Genomic DNA, 20451 nt, shown 5'->3' on the forward strand with positions numbered 1-20451 from the left:
CGACGTACATCTGCCACAGCCATATATTGTAAAAATCCCATTACTACAGGTAAAAAAGAATTAACTACAACTGCTTCTTTGGGGCGTCATGTGTGACCAGTGTATATTAGTACTGTGTTAGAAAAATATTGCGACAAACCAAAGCAAAGAAAACAGTCACTTTTATCAATCAGTCCATATCGTTTTACAAATTATACTGAATAACTGACTTCAGTAGAACTCAGAAGAATGTATTCCTGTAAGCACATCACGATTGCGGTGTTTGTACATTTATATAAAGTGGGATCATTTTACAAGCAAAGTATACATTTAAAAATTAACACTACAAATGAGACAACGCTTAAGTACATACGGATTATAATCGTGAGATGGCAAAGAATGGTTCATATGTTGAGAGGTAACCAATACACCAACAAAATAAGAGTTTGTAAGAACATCTTATTTCCTTCTTAGATATACTTAGCCATAATGCAAATTGTTTCCTAATATGAAACATGTAAACATATTCCGACCATGCTGGAAACAAAAATAGTAAATTTAATTTAGTTCAGCGTAAACTGTAAGTTAGTTCTTTCCTTTTGGCATGGTGTCTGTATAAAAAAGTATATTTCTCAAATTTGCTAACCACTACACTGTCATTATGTAATTAGATACCTAATTGATGTAACATGGTTGTATACATATATCTATAAATATATATAGTTTTGTGGACATGTACGGTTGAATAATACCATCCCGTGTTTATGTAGGGAAATGCGTACATCACAATCGCACTCGTAAATTTGAATCAATACCATCTCATGAATGGTTAGGGGCCGTCCATTTAGTATGTACGCATAGAAGGGTGGGGTGGGGGTAACCCAAATGCATAGGCTTGAGCATGGAGGTATACTGATAATATATGTACGCATTTAAAGGGGGGGGGGGGGGGCGCTGAAACCTCGAAAATAAGTTGTATAATACGTAACCTGTTCGACTTGGTTCGGTAGGCTTTTGCATTTTAGCGGACATAAGACAAACTTGTCCCACCCAGTCACACTATCCTGACACCAGGCCGACTAATCCGAACACTAACCTCTTAATGATCGGCACCAAAAGAGGCAGCTGCTAGTACCATTTTTATGTCTTTAGTATGATTCGGCCGGGGTTTGAATACGCGACCCCTCGCATCCGAGGCGGACGCTCTATAGACACATTGCACCATCGGAGAAGTCGCTTAGTAAAGAATGTACGATACTGGTTCCTGTTTTTCATGACAACTCGACCTGGAGACCTACCTGATGGAAAATGAAGGCGCATTATAAGGTTATAATATACGAGTCCATAAATACATAAATATTTTTTAAATTATAATTTTCGAGCAATTAGTGTCTCTTAGCATTTAACAAAGTCTGCTTGCAGTAGCGTACTAAGGGGAGGGGGGTTACAACATACTTCGATGCTAATACTACTGATTTCAAGCATAAAATTAAAGCTAAACAACATCATATAACATGTTTACATATATTATTAAGTACGTCTTCATTTGTCTTTCCGTGCGCCAAATACCTTCCAACACAAAGATTTTCCATATAGGTAAATTAGTTGTACCAATCTTAAACAACCATATATTTCGACATATATAATATCAATGTATAGGTTCCTCATCAGTTTAAATCGATCTGTGCCAAAAAAAGTCGAGAAAATTAATAATAAAAAAGTTGGTATTTATGACTCATTATTGCTTGCGACTTTACCGATCTTCATATCCTTGATATGTGCATCTACCCTTCCCGTTTTGCGATAGTAGCACATACTTGGATGCTAATACTATAGATTTGAAGCATATAATTTAAGATGTACAACATTAAATAATATGTGTATGTATCTTATTAAGTACGGTTTCATATGTCTGTTTGTGCACCCGATGCCTTCCTATCCGAACGGTTTCCATATAGGTGAATAATTTATACCAATAGTAAACAAACACAGCTTTTGACAAATTTCATATTAATATATAGGTTCTCATCTGCCTAAATCGATTTGTGCCAATAGACGTGTGTGAAAATACAAAATAAAAAAGTTCCACTTTTTACGGAATATCGGGTGCGACTTTACCGATCTTCATATGCTTGCTACTTTAATACACCCTTCCCGTTTTGTGATTGTAGCACATACTTCGATGCTAATATTAGAGATCTGAAGTATAGAATAAAAACTATACAATATTATAAAATGTGTGTATATATCTTAATAAGCACGTCTTTATTTGTCTGTCCGTGCGCCTAGATCCGACCTATACGAAAGTTTTTCATATGGGCGAATAAGTCATAACAATCGCAAAAACAACGGTTTTGACACATTTGATATCAGATGACAAATTTGATTTTAATTGATATGTTTCTAATCATACTAAATCGATCTGTGCCAATAGACATGTGTGAAAATGCAAAATAGAAGGTTTTGTTCTTTTTACTGAATATCGGGTGCGACTTTACCGATCTGCATATCCTTGCTACGTGAATCTACCATTGCCGTTTTGCGATCGTACTACATATTTCGATGCTATTGCTATATATCTAAAGCATATAATTAAAGCCGTACAACTGTAAATAGTATGTGTATGTATCTTATTAAGTATATCTTCCTTTGTCTGTCATTTCGCCTAATGTCTTCCTATACGATCGTTTTCCATACAGGTGAATAACTCATAACAATAGTAAATAAACCCCGATTTTGACAAATTTGATATAAATTGATAGGTTTCGCATCAGTCTAAATCGATCTGTGATAGTAGAAATGTAAGAAAATGCAATATGAAAGTTTTGGTATATTTGACTCTGTATCGCTTGTGAATTTAACAATCTTCATAACCTTGATACGTGCATCTTCCATTGCCGTTTGTCTCGGTATCACAAACTTCAATGTTTATAGTATAAATCTGAAGCATACAAGGAGAGCTATACAACAGTATATAATATGTGTATGAATCTTATTAAATACATCTTGATGTGTCTGTATGTCCGCCCAATGTCTTCCACAGCGAGCGTTTTCCATATTGTGTATTGTTCCACTTCCTATTTTTACACTACCTAATTTTGACCTAGTTTAATAAACACCCATTTCTACAGAGGACACATCTGTCGCAGCCTCGACATTTTTTTACACTTATCAGCATTGAGTCACTCGGACAAAAAGATTTGTCAAAAGTCATATCATTATTATTAATGAAGTGAAACAAGGACACATACGATGAAAAAAATAATACATTTCTCCAATTCACTTTTTTCCAACCAGGAAGTCCTCTTAAAATCTTTACCAACTATTCTGACAAGGCAAATACAATTCGTTCCATACCAATCATCCAGTCTGCTACTCAACATGTGTTAGCTATGTGACTCACAGCTGATAACTGCATCTCCATCACTGTTTTAGAATTGTGTTTTGTGTTTTACGTGAATATGTCATTACTGATTTTCTGAGGTGGTTCTTGGGTATTTTACTTTGGAGTAATGAACATGAAACACACGTTTATGGTATATTTCATAAATAAATCAGCATCCTCTACATTACTGCTAATTTAAATAAAATTACGTGTATTACTATTAGGATTTTTCTCTCAAAAAAAGGCAATTTTACTTTAATAGTAAATTTTCAAACGTCCATTAAACTAATCTTGATATTTAACTTATTTTGACAAATTAATTCTTTCTAAATGTCTTCTGTCTCCTATTATTTGCACTATTAGAGAAATAAGTTATGAAGTATGCAAAACAGTTTTGTACCTTAAACAGTACATGTACATTAAAGAATTGGGGTTCTGCATATTCACAATGCCATTTAATTATTGCAAGGATGTTGTACACTAAATCCAGTATTCTTTTATTATAAGTAAACAATTGTATTATTATACCATCATGATTTTCCCCCAATTGTATTCTTTCAGCTTTTCCAATAAAATATCTGTTCCAAAACAAATTTTTTGATAAATATAGGAACAAATTCTGAGTAAACACCATTTTTCTTTTGTTGTCGTTGTTAATGGTAGACTGAGAGAAGAAAATGCAGCAGCATATAATATGAACTTAAGTGAAGTTATGAACTTACTAAGCCTGGATTTAAATAAATGGTATCACTTGTATTTCTAATGACAGCCACAATCCTCTTAGTTTGGGCTCAAGACCAGCAATAGTGAATAGAGGTATTTCGAAAGACATATAACAGCTCACTCATTATAATGTTACTAATTAGCATTATTGAAAACTTCTTAGATATCAAAATAAATAGTATATATGTATGGTGCTTGTTGGCGACATTGGCAGATTATTCACTCCACATCCTGGTTCCCGGGCAGTTTTGATCTCTCACAATAATAATCACGGGCATAGTGGCTCGTTACAAAGAAAATCAACAGATTTGGGTTCTAACCTGTAACACTATTAACATATTATATTGTTACAGGTTAGAACCCCATCCCTTGATTTTCTTTGTAACGACCCCCTGTCATCATGGGCAGTAAATTTGAAACATACTACTTCCGGGTCAATCTATTTTTAAGGTGCAATATATACTAGTACATAATGGGAGGTAACTCAAGTTGTGCTATTCAATTCAATTCATTAATGAAAAAATGGAAATAAATAGGTAAAAAGGCAATTATTTATTTTGCAGATGAACATTTATCGAATATTTAACATTCAGCAGCGTAAATATGCATTTATTTTATTGATATTTGTGGCAAGAGTGCAGAAAAGGACGACGTGCTTCGTGGGCAGATGGAAATCTGCCCACGAACTTTTATCTGCCCACGAAACCGTCTGAGGACGACAAAACTGCCCACGACCCACCTTAAATAATAGTATATATATATATATATATATATATATATATATATATATATATATATATATATATATGTGTGTGTGTGTGTGTGTGTGTGTGTGTGTGTGTGTGTGTGTGTGTGTGTGTGTGTGTGTGTGTGTGTGTGTTTGTGTTTGCGTGTGTGTGTACTTCTGAGAGAGTGACACGTGTAAGGTGAAGGTGTTTTCATTTGCAACATGCACAATTTAGAGAATGTTGGCATACCTCTATGATACTTTTATATCCTGTGGTTGAAATTTCTTTGAATATTGTACTTTTGGAAATTGTACATGATCTAAACACACAGCTATCCATAATGGCTGCTCCTATGTACTCAGAAAATAGTCTAAAGTACACTATCTTTAGCAGTTTTTAAAATAAGGAAAATTAATTTTGCCAGACTATCCAATACGAGCTTCTGAAAGAGCAAAGAATGAGTTTGACAAAATATATCAAGTAAAATAACGTTAGTTGTTCTTTTTTTAATTACAATTTACATTTGAAGTCCAGGAAGTGCAAATGAACAAGCGGAACTAGCAGTTATATTGAGAGGTGCACCTTTTAAGTAAGGCGAAGCTGTATACTCTATAACAAATTACATCCATCAATCATCCACATAAATAAAGGGAATGCAATTTTTTTAATGATACTTAAGATATCCAATTTGAAAAATAACCAGGACAACCAATGAACTAAGGAAATTCATATCTTTTTATATCTAACCCTATGCAAAATACGAAACTGTAGAGTGGCTCCTACATCGCAGGTTTGCAGCAATGCAATACATCAGGCATTCTTACTAAATATCAGGTTTTCGCATTGTATTACATCTGACTTACACACAAACTACTACGCGGGATTTTGGCAATGCATTGCATCATGCTTACACACTGCAACGCAGGTTTTCGGCAACGTATTACATCATTCTTGCACATTACAAGGTAGGTTTTCGGAAATGTATAACATCATGCTTACACACTACAACGCAGGTTTTCCGCAGTGTATTACACTAGACACGAACGTTTTCGGTAATGTGTTATATCAGATTTGATCACTACTCAGCAGGTTTGACGTATTATTGATATACTCCTACATTTTACAATACTGTGTCTGTTCTTCCTAGTATCCAGTACCTTTAAAATGACTATATAATTGCACTGAATTTGATAATAGAGCATAATTAAGAACTTTGCTCGTGGCTTTACTTTACTGGAAGCATTAACGCTGCAGTCTCTGCGCATGATTCATGTAATGCACATGTTCTGTAGTATTAATCTCACCAATCTATGGTTCATTTTTGGAGCCTTAATACCACCCATGTAAAAGAGTATAACTTTTCGTAAAATTATATCATTTTTTCACTTACATTTCTTAAACAAGCAATAGCTTCAGAAGACCTGAAAATGAAAACATAACAGCAAACGCCCTAACCGTCTGGCAATTCTTTTTCTACGGTGCCAACAGACCTTGCATTATCGAAATAAAATGTACCATCAAGTAATGAATCATGCTTTCATAATACTTTACCAAATAAATGATGCTGCATCCTCGAGTTAAAGGGCGCATGTGCGTGGATTTCCTCGATACAATCGTAAACTAGGATATTTGTGCTGATTGGCAGGGAAAATGAATGAACAGGTGGTTTCGAATCCTCGTAATTCTGGTAAGAGCTCTTAAAGTCAGAACGTTTCTTTTTAAAATTTATTTTCTCTTCAAAACATTTTACTTGTGGGGATTAAACATATTTCATGACAGACATGGCGCCTGATTCACTTAGTGACACGTGACTAATTTATTTTTGCTTTCATTACAAGATAATTCAGTTTTTGCAACGATATTTACTTTTTTAATAAAGATAAAATCAACGAATTCGACCTCTTAATATTCTTTCAAAGAGAATTCTAGCACAGTCTATTAAATTTCAGGTGAATCATAGTTATTTTATATTCAGTAGCTTTTCGACTTTCTAATTATGTCATTTAATTATTACTGGAGACATGGCCTGCCTAGCAAAGCAATATGTTGATCTCGATTATTAATTCCACGAGATAGAATGTTTGTGAGAATAGGCACATTGTATGATTGTTTCTATTATTATGACAATCATTACATCTGATTGGCTTGCGACGAGTGACTAATTTTATTATTGCGTAAATTACCAGATGATCCGTTTTGGCTAGGACACTTTGCTCTAATAAAAATTAATACCAAGGAATTCATTCAATCGACAAATGTGTATAGCTTGGAGTAGGAGGGAGAAAAAAAAAACATTAGTGTTTAGGTTTTTATAAGATCAAAGGCCAAGTTTGCTATGACTGCACAATAGCTTTATTTTACATCATATATTTAGATCTCGAGCATGTGCCTTCAAGAATACTTACGGTTGACTTACCCGTTGGGTAGGAAAGGAGCCTGTTAATATTGGGGTCAATAGATCAAAGATCAAGGTCACTGTGACTAAAAGAAGAGTTTGTTTCATAATAACTTTGCTACTAGACCAAGTACCTTCTCCAAACTTTATCGAAGGCTTCCACTTAAGGGGCGGATGAGGTTTATTGATTACGGGGTCAAACGGGCAATGTTCAAGGTTGCTGTGGCTCAGAATAAAGTTTGTCCTAGAGTGCGTTTCTTGACCAGCCTTTGTCGATGGCCTGTACGTAGAGTTATAAATAAACATCTAGAGTCTGGGGTCTAATGGTCGTTTTAGGTCTGTATGAAAATAATGGTTTCTGTACAGCGTGTTTAGTCCCAAACAACTTTCCAAAGTAAACTTTAAATCACAAGTATCAACAAGGAGGACATTTTAACGCAGTTTAAAAGCATAGAAGTGTAAGCTGAGAAACACACATCTCATGTATCGGTTTAAAAGCATAGGAGTGCATACAAGCTGAGAAACACACATCTCATGTATCGGTTTAAAAGCATAGGAGTACATACAAGCTGAGAAACACACATCTCATATGCCTGTTTAAAAGCATAGAAGTGTAAGCTGAGAAACTGAGAAAGTAACAACTGTATCAATCTTCATGAAACGCAATTCTGTTTCTGAAGGCAGCGTGTATGGCCATAACTTAAATTTAAGTAGACATGGATTTATTTCTCTATCGGATACTTCATATGAGATAAATCCACGACAGGTGCAATTATTAGATAGAAATGAAGCCATCGTGACCGTCAGTACTAACGTATGCGAATGAAATTACGCGGTTGAATATTGTGAATTGTAATCACCTTATAAAACATGAATCTCTAGATAGTAGGTTTTTCAGCACGTGGTACAAGAGAGGCCCAGTTTTGCTCATTGAAATGCTGCACTAATCCATATCAAAAATCACTAAGTGAAACGTACTGGTCATGATGCATTCATATGACCTAGTAACTGGGCATAATGCATACACAAGACCGAGTGAACTGGTCATGATGCGTTCATATGAACTAGTGCAGTGGGCATAATGCATACACAAGACTTAATAAACTGGGCATTATGCACACACTGGACCTAATTAACTGGGTGTAACGCCTACACATGACCTAATAAACTGGGCATAATGCATACACATGGCCTAGTAAGCTGGATACAAGGCATACACAAGACCTAATAAAATTGGCATAATGCATACACAATACCTAATTAACTGGGCATCATACATACACTAGACCTAGTAAACTGGGCATCATGCATACACATGACCTAGTCGACTGGGCATAATGCATCCATTCTTGGCATCCATCCGTCTACGAGAGACGATGGCATAGCTCCAAAGTACGCTTTTGCTTATCCTTCTTTTTAGCTCTCTTTTCAGCTTGCTTTATTCTTCTCTTTTCCTCTGCGTTTTGAACTCCCTGCCTGACAGCTAGACGCCAGCTGGAACGGTTGTTTGCACAGCTCTCCCAGTCGTTGACATTGATGTTTGCTGTCTTCATATCCTTCTTGCAAACATCTTTGTAGCGCAGATGTGGTCGTCCAGTTGGTCGTGCACCTTCTGCTAACTCCCCATATAACAGGTCCTTGGGAATGCGACCTGGGTCCATTCTCTTGACATGGCCGAGCCAGCGAAGGCGCCTCTCGCTGAGTATGGAGAACATGCTGTTCATGTTGGCGCGTTCTAGAACCTCTGTGTTGGGTACTTTGTCCTGCCACTGGATGTGCAGAATGCGCCGCAGACATCTCAGGTGGAAGCTGTTGAGTTTCCTCTCGTGTCTTGCATAGGTGGTCCATGTTTCGCTGCTGTAGAGAAGTGAGCTGAGCACGCACGCTTGGTAGACACGCAGTTTGGTCTTCTCTGTGAGGTTGGGGTTGTTCCAGACCCTCTGGTTAAGTCTGGCCATCACTGCTGCTGCCTTGGCAATCCTGCCGCCCACCTCAGAATCAATGGAGAGTGAGCTGGAGATGTTAGACCCGAGGTATGTGAAGTTCTCGACAACTTCCAAATTGTACCCATCGATGGAGACAGAGGGAGGGGAGTCTGTGTCCTGTGCCATGACATTTGTTTTCTTCAAACTGATGGTCAGTCCAAATTCCTTACATGCATGGGAGAGGCAGCATACCAGCTGCTGAAGTCCATCTTCCGTGTGTGATGTCAAGGCTGCATCGTCGGCAAAGAGCAATTCACGGATGAGTACCTCTGTGACTTTAGTCTTAGCACGGAGACGGGCGATGTTGAACAGCTTGCCGTCAGTCCTGGTATGAATGTACACTCCCTCGCTGCAGTCCTTGAATGCGTACTGGAGAAGCATGGAGAAGAAGATGGCAAAGAGCGTCGGTGCAAGGACACAGCCTTGTTTGACTCCGCTAACAACTGGGAATGCTTCAGATGTTGCGCCATTGAAGCACACTGTGCTGTGCATGTTCTCGTGGAACGACATAATGACAGCAAGCAGACGTGGGGGGGGGCAGCCGATCTTCTGCAGAAGTCTGAAGAGTCCACTCCGACTAACCATGTCAAACGCCTTCGTCAGGTCTATGAAGGCAACGTAGAGGGGCATCCGCTGCTCGCGACACTTCTCCTGCAGCTGACGTAGTGAGAAGATCATGTCTACAGTTGACCTGCCGGCTCGAAATCCACACTGGGATTCTGGGTAGACGCGGGAGGCTAGGATCTGCAAGCGTGCCAAGGCAACACGGGCGAAGGCCTTTCCGACGATGCTGAGGAGGGAGATGCCCCGATAGTTGTTGCAGTCGCTACGGTCTCCTTTGTTTTTGTACAAAGTGACGATGTTGGCATCACGCATGTCCTGTGGGATGTATCCCTGTTCCCAGCAAAGGCAGAGGAGTGTGTGTAGGGGCTGGAGCAGTGCTGGTTTTCCGCTCTTGAGGACTTCAGGCGGAATGCCGTCGCTTCCGGGAGCCTTCCCACAGGCAAGGCAATCGATGGCTTTTCCGAGCTCTTCCAGGGTGGGCTGTGTGTCTAGCTCCTCCATGACAGGCAGGTCTGGAATGGCGTCCAGGGCAGTTCCAGTGACATTGTTTTGGGTTGCATATAGCTCGAGATAGTGCTCAACCCATCGCTGCAGTTGTTTCCCCTGGTCTGTGATGACTTCGCCCGTCTTGGACTTGAGGGGGGCGGTCTTGTAGTTGGGGGGGCCTGTCGCTTGTTTGATACCCTCATACATTCCTCTTGTATCCCCGGTGTCAGCAGCTGTCTGTATACTGTTGCAAAGGTTCAGCCAGTAGGTGTTGGCACAGCGGCGGGCGGTCTTCTGGGCGTTATTCCTTGCAATCCTGAGGGCTTGTAGTGTTCTGGGGCTAGGTGCAGCCTTGTATGCCAGGAGGGCTTTCCTCTTTGCCTCAGTCACGGGCTCCATCTCCTCCCAGTTTGCCTCATACCAGTCGACATTCTTTCGCTCCCTCTTCCCGTAAGCTGTGATGGCTGAATTGTACACAGATTCACGGATATGGGACCACTTGGAATCAATGGTGTCATCAGGTGTCACTTTGGTGAGGGCTTCCTTCAGTTTGCTGATGAACTGCTGTGTTTTCTCTGGGTTGCTTGCACAGCAGATGTTGATACGTGGGTGACCCTTCTTCTTGGCATGGTGCAGCTTCTTGGGTAATATTCGCACCTTGCTGGCCACGAGGGAATGGTCCGTGTCACAATCGGCACTGTGGTAGCTGCGGGTAAGGAGGACACTGGCCAGTTCTGCACGCCTGGTGATGACGAGGTCTAGCTGGTGCCAGTGGCGTGAACGTGGGTGTCTCCACGACACCTGGTGGATCTCCTTGCATTTGAAGAAAGTGTTTGTCACACATAGGCTGTGGGAGCAGCACATCTCCAGCAGTCGCTGACCATTCTCGTTGATCTTGCCCCTTCCGTAAAAGCCGAGACAGGTGGACCAGGCCTCATGGTCAGCTCCCACTCTAGCATTGAAGTCTCCTAGTAAGTAAAGGCTTTCATTGTTGGGGATACTGGATATTGCCTGATCCAGAGCCTCATAAAACTTGTCTTTCTCCTCGTAGGTGGAGTAGAGGGTTGGAGCGTACACACTGAAGATGTTGACCGGGCCTAAGGATGTTGACAGGAGGGCAAGGATTCTCTCAGTACCTGATGATGGAGGTTCAATGAAGGCGATTAGCGTGTTCTTGACGGCAAAGCCTACACCATGCTGCCTAGGTTCATCAAAGGGCTTCCCCTGCCAAAAGAATGTGTAATTGGCTTCCCTGATGGTGCCGCTGTCAGCCAGTCGGGTCTCCTGGAGGCAGGCAATGTCGATGTTCAGTCGGGAGAGTTCTCTGTCAATGACGGCAGTCTTCCGTGCATCGTCGATCTGCTGTAGGTCAGTGGTCAATCCAGGACACATGGTCCTGATGTTCCAGGTTGCAAAACGAAGAGTTGGAGTCTTTTTATTTCTTCTTTTAGTCTTTCCTGGTGCAGAGTTTTGTGGCCCACTTGTCGAGATGGTTCTCTAAGCTCCACGCACCCAGTGAAGCAGGCAGGCCATGGCGGGCAGCACCTTACTGACTGGGGGCTGCCCAGCTTGAGGCGGGCGGTAGCTGTCCAGTGAGACCTGATGATCTCTCCCACCGTCAGAAGTAACCCCTGGCGCCAAGCTCTACGCCAATTGAGCTTTGACTTAGAACCGGTAAACTGCTACTTCTCGTGTTGTGCCGACGCCGTACGACAACGCTGGAGTGTCCTCTCCAGTGGAGCTATGAAGCCTGGGCAGGGTGGTATGGAGAATCAGCTGTTGCCCATGCAGCAGATCCCCCCTCTCCACGCAGCTGGTGTGTCCAAGGGAACGACGAATGCCGATGCATCCATATATTCTAGTAAATTAACCAAACTGGGTATAATACATACACAGAACTTTGCAAACTTGGATAATGACCTAGTAATTCAAGCATAATGCATACACATAAGTCAGTACACTGAGCGTAATGTATGTGCATGATATAGTAATCTAAGGATAATACAAACACATGACTCAGTACACTGAGCCTACTGCATACATATGACCTAGTAACCTAAGCATAATGCATACACATGACCTAGTAACCTAAGCATAATGCATACACATGACTCAGGACACTGGGCATAATGCATATACATGACCTAGTAATCTAAGCATAATGCATTCAAAGGACAGTGTACACTATGTATAATGCGAGGCATATAGTACGCTTGATCTGCTAAACCGTTTCTTTGCATCAAGAGAAAGGAGCTGGACAATATTCGAAATATGTCGCACTCAGCATGTTTGAAGGAAATTACCAGGAAGTATGTTGCAGTCTTAAATGGTAACCCAGAAAAGGTTTTCCGACCTCCAGCCTGGTGCACTGGTATGATTTAGATTTGAATAAAATACTTTTCTATTAGACATACACTTGAGAATGTCTTTTAAATTAAGTACAGAGCTATTTTCATAAGGAGACTGCATCTTCATCTGACAGCAAATCATCTGGCCCGAAAATGACAAATTACTATTATTATCCTTATTGAATGAATTGGATTGGAAGCGAGTTTTCGAATATTAAGGCTTAACTGGAGGACGCAAATACAAAGCGTACGTGCAGACAAGCAGGAAAAAGATATTTCCTAATATAAAAAGTACGGTGCAGTGTTACCGGTATATGGAAACAGCTCTCTGTTCTTTTAAAGCAAGACCATTATGTGAATTTTTACTTCAATTAATTTTATAATACGTGTAACGTCTCCCTCTTCGTAAGAGGGGTGGTTAATTGGATTTGGCTGGCGTTATCTAGAGGATGACCTCCCTCGATATTATAGCTTGGCGGGAGTGAAAGAAGAATAGAATTTCAACAGAGAACTGAGTGAGAATACTGGGAAGAAATAAAACAATACGAGCCCCCTTTGACAAGTAAATAACAAATTTAATCAGAACAAATAAATAACGACAATTCCAATTCAAGTTAGATTATATCAATAGAATTTAACAGGAGTGTCCAATTTCAATTTATTTCATCATCATAACGAGAGGTGAAAAGAGTGTAATGTCCACGATTGATTTGCATCACCTTCCTCTCTTGACCGTATATCAACGACTCCTAGTTCATCCTTCCTAAGCTATATGCCTTGCCCCTTCATGGACTTCCTGGTCCTTTTATTCTGACCTCGTCCTTCTTTTCCTCGGACTTCTGTCTTCAGACCGTCCCGTCTCTCTCCCAAAAAGCTGTTCCTTAAAGGACAAAATTACCCCTAAATTTCTGTATACCCCACTCTCTAGACGTACATAAAATTCCCTCACGTTACTAAGAGCATGTAGGCTGTCCACGCACTGCGTAAATTCTGACTTAGTACGGTAGGACATTGACCTCGCTTCTTAAGTCTTAAATTACCACGTGAGCGTCTATTTGATATTACCGTATTCTTTTACATGTGCTACTACTACATGTTCGATTACTATTGCATAAAATTCACAAATTGTAACGCACAGCAATCAATAACCTAAAAGAGTATTCAAGCAATCCAAAATCAGATATAATTAGGTAAGTATCGTTAACTCACGATGATCGGTATCGTCCTAACAAACAAAGTAAGTTATTTGGCTGTCCACACACTGCGTAAATCCTCTGAAATCCTACACAAATGAACATTTGGATCGCATGCAATCAATTCTACGAATGAACTAATAACTGTAAAATTAAAAGGCAAATTGCATAACAAATCTAGCATCAACACATTTACATGAAATTTAATAAAATAAATTGCATAACAACTCTAGCATCAGCACATTTCCAGGAAACTGAATAAACGATATATAATATGGAACCTAGCCATAGCAAACACACTGCATAAAACAAACAATCAAATAAAAGGATATTACGTGAAACTAAAATTGCGTAACTTATTGCTGTTATCTTTCAGCACTTGTGCGTCCTAGCACTAAAACCTGTCTTTCTTTTTGCAAGACGACCACCTGCTGGTCCCTTTCTTGTTTAACGAGGAAAGCACTATTCTCTTTAGGCTTTCCACTGAGTCGAGACTCTCTTCCTCTCTCAGGAAATTTCGGACTAAAGAATTTCGATTAAGGTCGTCACTTTAAAGACTGATTGCTTTTAAAGTGTACGCCTTAATTCATTCTGCCCAATCGTAGGCGGCGGTCCCAAATTTTTCCCTAAGAAATAATTCCTTTCATCAGGTTTAGCCAGCTCGGAATCTGTGAACGACGGTACGTAACAATTTCCCTTTGAAAAAATGATAAGTTGACGTAGGTTCCTACCAAGTGGTTAGGGTTGGTAGCTCAAATGCTTACTTTCTAAGGACCGTGTTAAAATACCCCGGTCAATTTCACTGTGTTGGAATGCTGCCCCTTTGAAGTTTACACTGACATGAGGGGAAATGAACGAAGAAAGGTCGAAGTGTCCCTTCACAAAGACTTTTCTGGCTTAACTGCGATAAAATTTTAAAGCTCAATGCATTCAAATTTAAAGTTCACTGCAGTTCAAAATTCGACACTTCACAATATGAATAAACCTTGAACTGTTTAATAAATTGTGTATCCTAAAATATACATTCTGCTATATACGCTTTGTTAGGATTTGGTATCTACAGTTAAGAGGATCGTGTTGCTGTTCCTTGTACACTATTGCATGCCTTGTTCAATTAGGAACGTAGGACTCAAGCTCACTGACGCCTGTCCTAATTATATATAACAGTGGTTTATATGATATAAGGAAGATATTTTAAATTTAGGAAATCCACCTTTAGTGAACTCTTTTATCATGGAGGAACTCAAATCGAGAGTTTGCGTCTCCAAATTACAAGTAACGTGTAAGATGCTCTTTCATGACAAACGGTCCTCAAAATGGCCGACTTGTAAGACGTGATGGATGGTATATTTTGTCCCATTTTAAATTTTGCTCAGCAGGTGGTACCAGACAAATGTATATAAGGATATTCAAGTCAGTTAGATCAACTGTATGAAAAAGTCGAAACAGTTTAAAGATGACAGCCCTTATGATATTTGTATGTGGTCTTTTAGCCTGGTTCATGACTTTATAGCTTTATTTAGTTTTATCGATATAATACCGGCGCCGCAAGAACAAAAACACTGCCGAATGGTTACCCACAATGCAATGCAGCTCTATGTTAAGGTCAGTGAAAAATGATGTGGCGTCCATACATTTTGATATTTTGACTGCAAGAACTTTGAGATATCATTTTTGAAAACCAATTGTTGTCAATTATCCTGAGCGTAAAATATAATTTCTCATTTTTGACGATTATATAAATTTTGTAAAATGAAAATGAAGTTAAAGGATATATGAATGAATAGAGAACAAAGTATACGCTATTAATAACTTAAGGCCGCAAACGGTTCGTAGAAACAGTCGATTTTAATATAAAAAAGTAAACGTTTAGATGTCATTGACCAAGCATATCTAATTTCGTGAAGTGTGTAGTTATTGTAACATTAAATAACTAAAAATACAGTCTACGTCGCAGAACGATAATAATAAGCAGCCGCCACAAATCATTTTCGGCTCTCTGTAACTTCGCATTGTGATCTTGTACTGCTTTCCTTCCCCGAGACAAATCGATATAAATATCTCGTCAATTCTACATTACATGACCCAATTTCGTCCATGCATCTAAATTGACCAGGATAAGTTATGGCATATTTCATATAAATATCTCGTCAATTCTACATTACATGGCCCAATTTCGTCCATGCATCTAAATTGGCCAGAATAAGTTATGGCATATTTCATATAAATATCTCGTCCATTCTACATTACATGACCCAATTTCGTCCATGCATCTAAATTGGCCAGAATAAGTTATGGCATATTTCATATAAATATCTCGTCCATTCTACATTACATGACCCAATTTCGTCCATGCATCTAAATTGGCCAGGATAAGTTATGGCATATTTCAAACAATGCAGTGAAAGATGCAAAAATACCGTGCCACACACAATGTACAGAGAAGATGCTGAGAATATGTAATACATACGTGAAGAAGTCTTGATTTAGCTTTAAGTCAATGTTAAGGCAGTTACCAAAGTTACCATCCAATCCTTTACTGTTCGACATATTTTCTAAGTTGTTTATGTGTTACTTTGATCGCTCTTCATAAACTACACAAAAGGTCATTTCAAATTGAATTAACAATGTGCCTTGGTGTACTTCATAGGTATGAAAAACTCTTGCTATGATAGATTTCAGATTAGTCAGCTTTTGAAGTATCAAAATGGTGTATCCTGTTAGTTTGTCAATCCACCACCAAACCACGCCCCTGCACCTTATGCGTGTGTCATGTGTGTGCTATTACTGTGTAAATCCATTACGAAACCACTCCCCTGCACCTTATGCGTGTATCATGTATGATATTACTGTGTAAATTAACCAACAACAACCCCCCGCACCTTATGTGTGTATCATGGATGATGTTACTGTGTAAATTAACTAACAACAATCCCCCCCCCGCACCTTATGTGTGTATCATGTATGATATTACTGTGTAAATTAAACAAAAACAAACACCCCCCCCCCCTGCACCTTATCAGTGTTATTGTATTGATACAACAGTGAGGAAACAAGGGTTTGATCTATATTTTCTTTATTCCTAACTTAGGGACCAAAGGAGGCTACAGGTGCCTTCTTGACCTTTGGTGCATATACATCTCATTACTCAGTGCGGGTTTTTGGTCACGTATCGACTTTCGATGCGTATACAACACGTTGCCTTCGGCTTACTTTTGATGACTTTCTTGACTATCGATGTTTACACACCACATTGTCCATAGCGAGATTTTAGTGACTTGACTATAAACACCACATTGTCTAGCGTTGGATTTTGATGACGTTTTGAGTATCGAGGCTTTCAGTGACTTCTTGATTACTGATCTTTATATTCCGCATTGCGATGAGTAGACTTTTGGTGATTTTGTGACTTCTGATCTATATATTCCGCATTGCGATGAGTAGACTTTTGGTGACTTCTAGATTTTCGATATACATACACCACTTTAACATTAATTTCCTTTTGGTGATTATTCCCCATCTATATTTATGCACCACACTGTCCAATGTGTGCTTTTGGTGTCTTCTTGACCGTCGCTGTTTATGCACTACATTGCACATGGTGGGCTTTTGGTGAATTCTTCAATATCGATGTTTCTAGGCCATATTGTCCATAGTGGGTTTTTCGCTACTTCTCGACTCTTATGTATTCATGCGCCATATTTGGCTATCAATGCTTATGCACAATATTTCTGGTGTGCTTTGGTTGACTTCTTGACAATCGATGTTTATGTGCCTCCTCGCCCTATGTAAGCTTTTTGGTGACTTCATGGCTGTCGATATTTATGTACCAAATTGTCCGGGGCGGGCTTTTTGGTGACTTCGTGACCATCTATGTTTATACACCACACCGTCATGGGCAAGCTTTTGATGATATCTTGAAGTCTTCACCTTCTGGGCTAACGATTTTTATAATCCATATTACTCAGGGTGGGCTATTGGTCACTCCTTTGCCACTGATATTTCTGCACCAGATTACCATAGGCAGACTTTTGATGAATTCTTGATTATCGATTGTTTGTTTATACACCATATTTCCCAAGGATGACTATTAACGACGTTTTGGTTATCCTTGTCTATGCATCATATTGCCTAGTGCTGGCTTTTGTCGACATATTTGGCAATCGATATTTATGCACACTATTGCTCACGTTGGGCTTTTGGTGGATTATTGAATATCGATGTTCATTGACCACATTGCGCAGGGAGGTCTTTTGGTGAGTTCTTGACTTTCGATGTTTATGCAGTAACATGACCATTGTTGGCTTTCTTTGACTATCGATAATGTCTATACACTGCACTGACGTCGGCATGCTTTGGGTGACTTCTTGATTATTGGAATTCTGCAGCACATTGCCCTGGGTCATTTGATGACTTCTTGACTATCGATGTTTATACTCAACAATTCCTTGGGAAAGATTTCGGTGACTACTTCATTATTGATCTTTAAACATCAAATCGCCAATGGTCGGGTTTTGGTGACTTCTTCGCTATCAGTGTTTATACCACCACATTGTCCTCTATGTGTGTTTCATTATTTCTCGATTACTGCATTTTTGCACCGTAATGCAAACGACACACTTTTGGCGGTTTCTTGACTATTGATGTGTATACACCAATGTGCTCAGTGCGGCATTTCGTAACATCTTGATTACCGATGCCTATACGCCATATTGCCCAGGGCAAGAATTATTGGATCTTGATTATCGATGCGTATACGCCATATTGCCCAGGGCAAGAATTATTGGATTCTTGATTATCGATCTTTTAAACAACACATTACCCGGTGTGGGCTTTTGGTGTATTCTTGACTATTGATGTTTATACACCACAATGCCCAGTGTGAGCTTTTGGTCATTTTTCAAGTATATTAAAGATTATTGGTTATACGACAAAGTGCAAAATATGAAATGAATTTATTTTTCCACGCAGAAAAAGATGCTTCTATCAGCTATCCATGTATTATATAAAATGCATTGTTTAATAAAAATATATATCTTTGACAGATTTATGAACAATTCTACGCTTCACAAATTTGTATTGTTCATATTGTTGTTTAAAATGTATATACAATTTATATTTCCTTTTATACTAGTCTACATCATCTAGTTGTGTGTTCATTTAATAGCACGAGACTTCTTAAAATCTAAAATAGATATGTATTGCAACATACTGTAAACAAAACGCGATTTTATGACATGTTTTTACATATCTCTTTACATATCTCTTTACGCTAAATCACGTATGCTAAAATACATTTTTCATTTAATAGATACATTTCTCTAGTTTTTGTCTCATGTGGCATCTTTCTTACTATGTAGTCTGTTTGAAGAAACTTTATAATGAACAATAAAAACAGATGTAGACAGCTGTTTATCATCATTATATTGATTCAAAGAGATGTGGGAAGTTAATTACATTCCTCGATATGAGCTATGGAGATTTTTAACTGTACAGAAAAAACTTTTGCAGTTACATTCCGTAATCTTTTTCCTCTATATTACTGAGATTTGAAATTTTAAATATTTTAGTCAAAAATATTAATTGTTGCAGATTTCGATGAAAACAATAATATACTTATTGAACAAGAGGGATTTTCAACTCCTACGTTTATCTCCTACATTTATCTCCTACGTTTATCTCCTACGTTTATCTCCTACGTTTATCTCCCGCGCTCTTTGAATTTTATAAGGAACCAGTGATCCTTCAGGTTTGAAAAACCCTATCGGGATCGTTCAGGATTTTTTTTCTTCTTCTTCTTTTTTTTTTTTTTACAGTCGTCGAAAAGCATCAGAGGTAGAAAGGGAGACGACTGTGTAGACCCTGAAGACTTGTCCATTCTCATCATAGGACATGTTAACTGTTTTGAAATGAGTGTTTAAGGACACACGGTACTAATTCAGTTCTCATATTAATCCTATGCAAATGCATTGATATTAAAAATCCAATAACTGTAAATTTCTTAGTGCTCATGAGCAAACCTACATTTATTAGTATAAATGCATCCTGAATAACAGCTTCGCCTTCTGTGTAAAAGCAAGGATACGAATCGCGTCATTTTTGATCTACGAGTGTTCGAAACACGTACGTTCAATTCCACACCAAATGGTCAGGTGCTTATATCAGTAATGCGTGTTCCAAACCCAAGACTGTTAAAGGACTGAAATTCCATCCATAACACAATGTCTCTGTTATTTTTTTTTTCAGTTACAACTCGGATAAGTTCTCAAAAGATTCCTTTTTTATATAATAAAATTATCTTTCGTTATCAACCAATACTGGTCAGTCAAACCCATATATACTCTATTTTATCTTCAACTATTTCTAGACTGGTTCCGATTTGTCCATGCCATAAGTTTATCATGTCATGCGAAATTATGCCTTTCTTTATAAATGAAAAGGACTTTACTAAATATATTCGTGCATCTGTCAGTATGTCAAATGGATAGTTTTATACACAAATGTGCATTGCAGGTGTGTGTGTGTGTGTGTGTGTGTGTGTGTGTGTTGCATTTTGATTGATAAAATGGGATTTGGGGGTCTTCATATAGGTATATTATATTTCAAACGACGTATATAGGAGAGAATAGAGTGTACGTATGTATGTCTACCGATAATAAGGGATA

At 38.7% G+C, this 20451-nt stretch overlaps 1 protein-coding gene and 1 long non-coding RNA gene across 11 annotated transcripts in view; one reads left to right on the forward strand and one right to left on the reverse strand.

Annotated features, from left to right (window-relative positions):
• Positions 1 to 20451, forward strand: part of LOC149808102 (uncharacterized) — a 534871-nt gene that overhangs the window by 298175 nt on the left and 216245 nt on the right. The gene's annotated exons all lie outside the window — the stretch shown is intronic.
• On the reverse strand, positions 13163 to 16600 carry LOC149808105 (uncharacterized). Its single transcript, XR_016418954.1, has 2 exons — positions 16257 to 16600; positions 13163 to 13473 (listed from the first exon to the last, which is right to left on the reverse strand). It is a non-coding gene; the product is annotated as an uncharacterized LOC149808105 (long non-coding RNA).

Source organism: Sinohyriopsis cumingii, chromosome 1 (assembly GCF_028554795.1).
Source record: "Sinohyriopsis cumingii isolate HCF-2022 chromosome 1, ASM2855479v2, whole genome shotgun sequence".
Classification (NCBI taxonomy): domain Eukaryota; kingdom Metazoa; phylum Mollusca; class Bivalvia; order Unionida; family Unionidae; genus Sinohyriopsis; species Sinohyriopsis cumingii.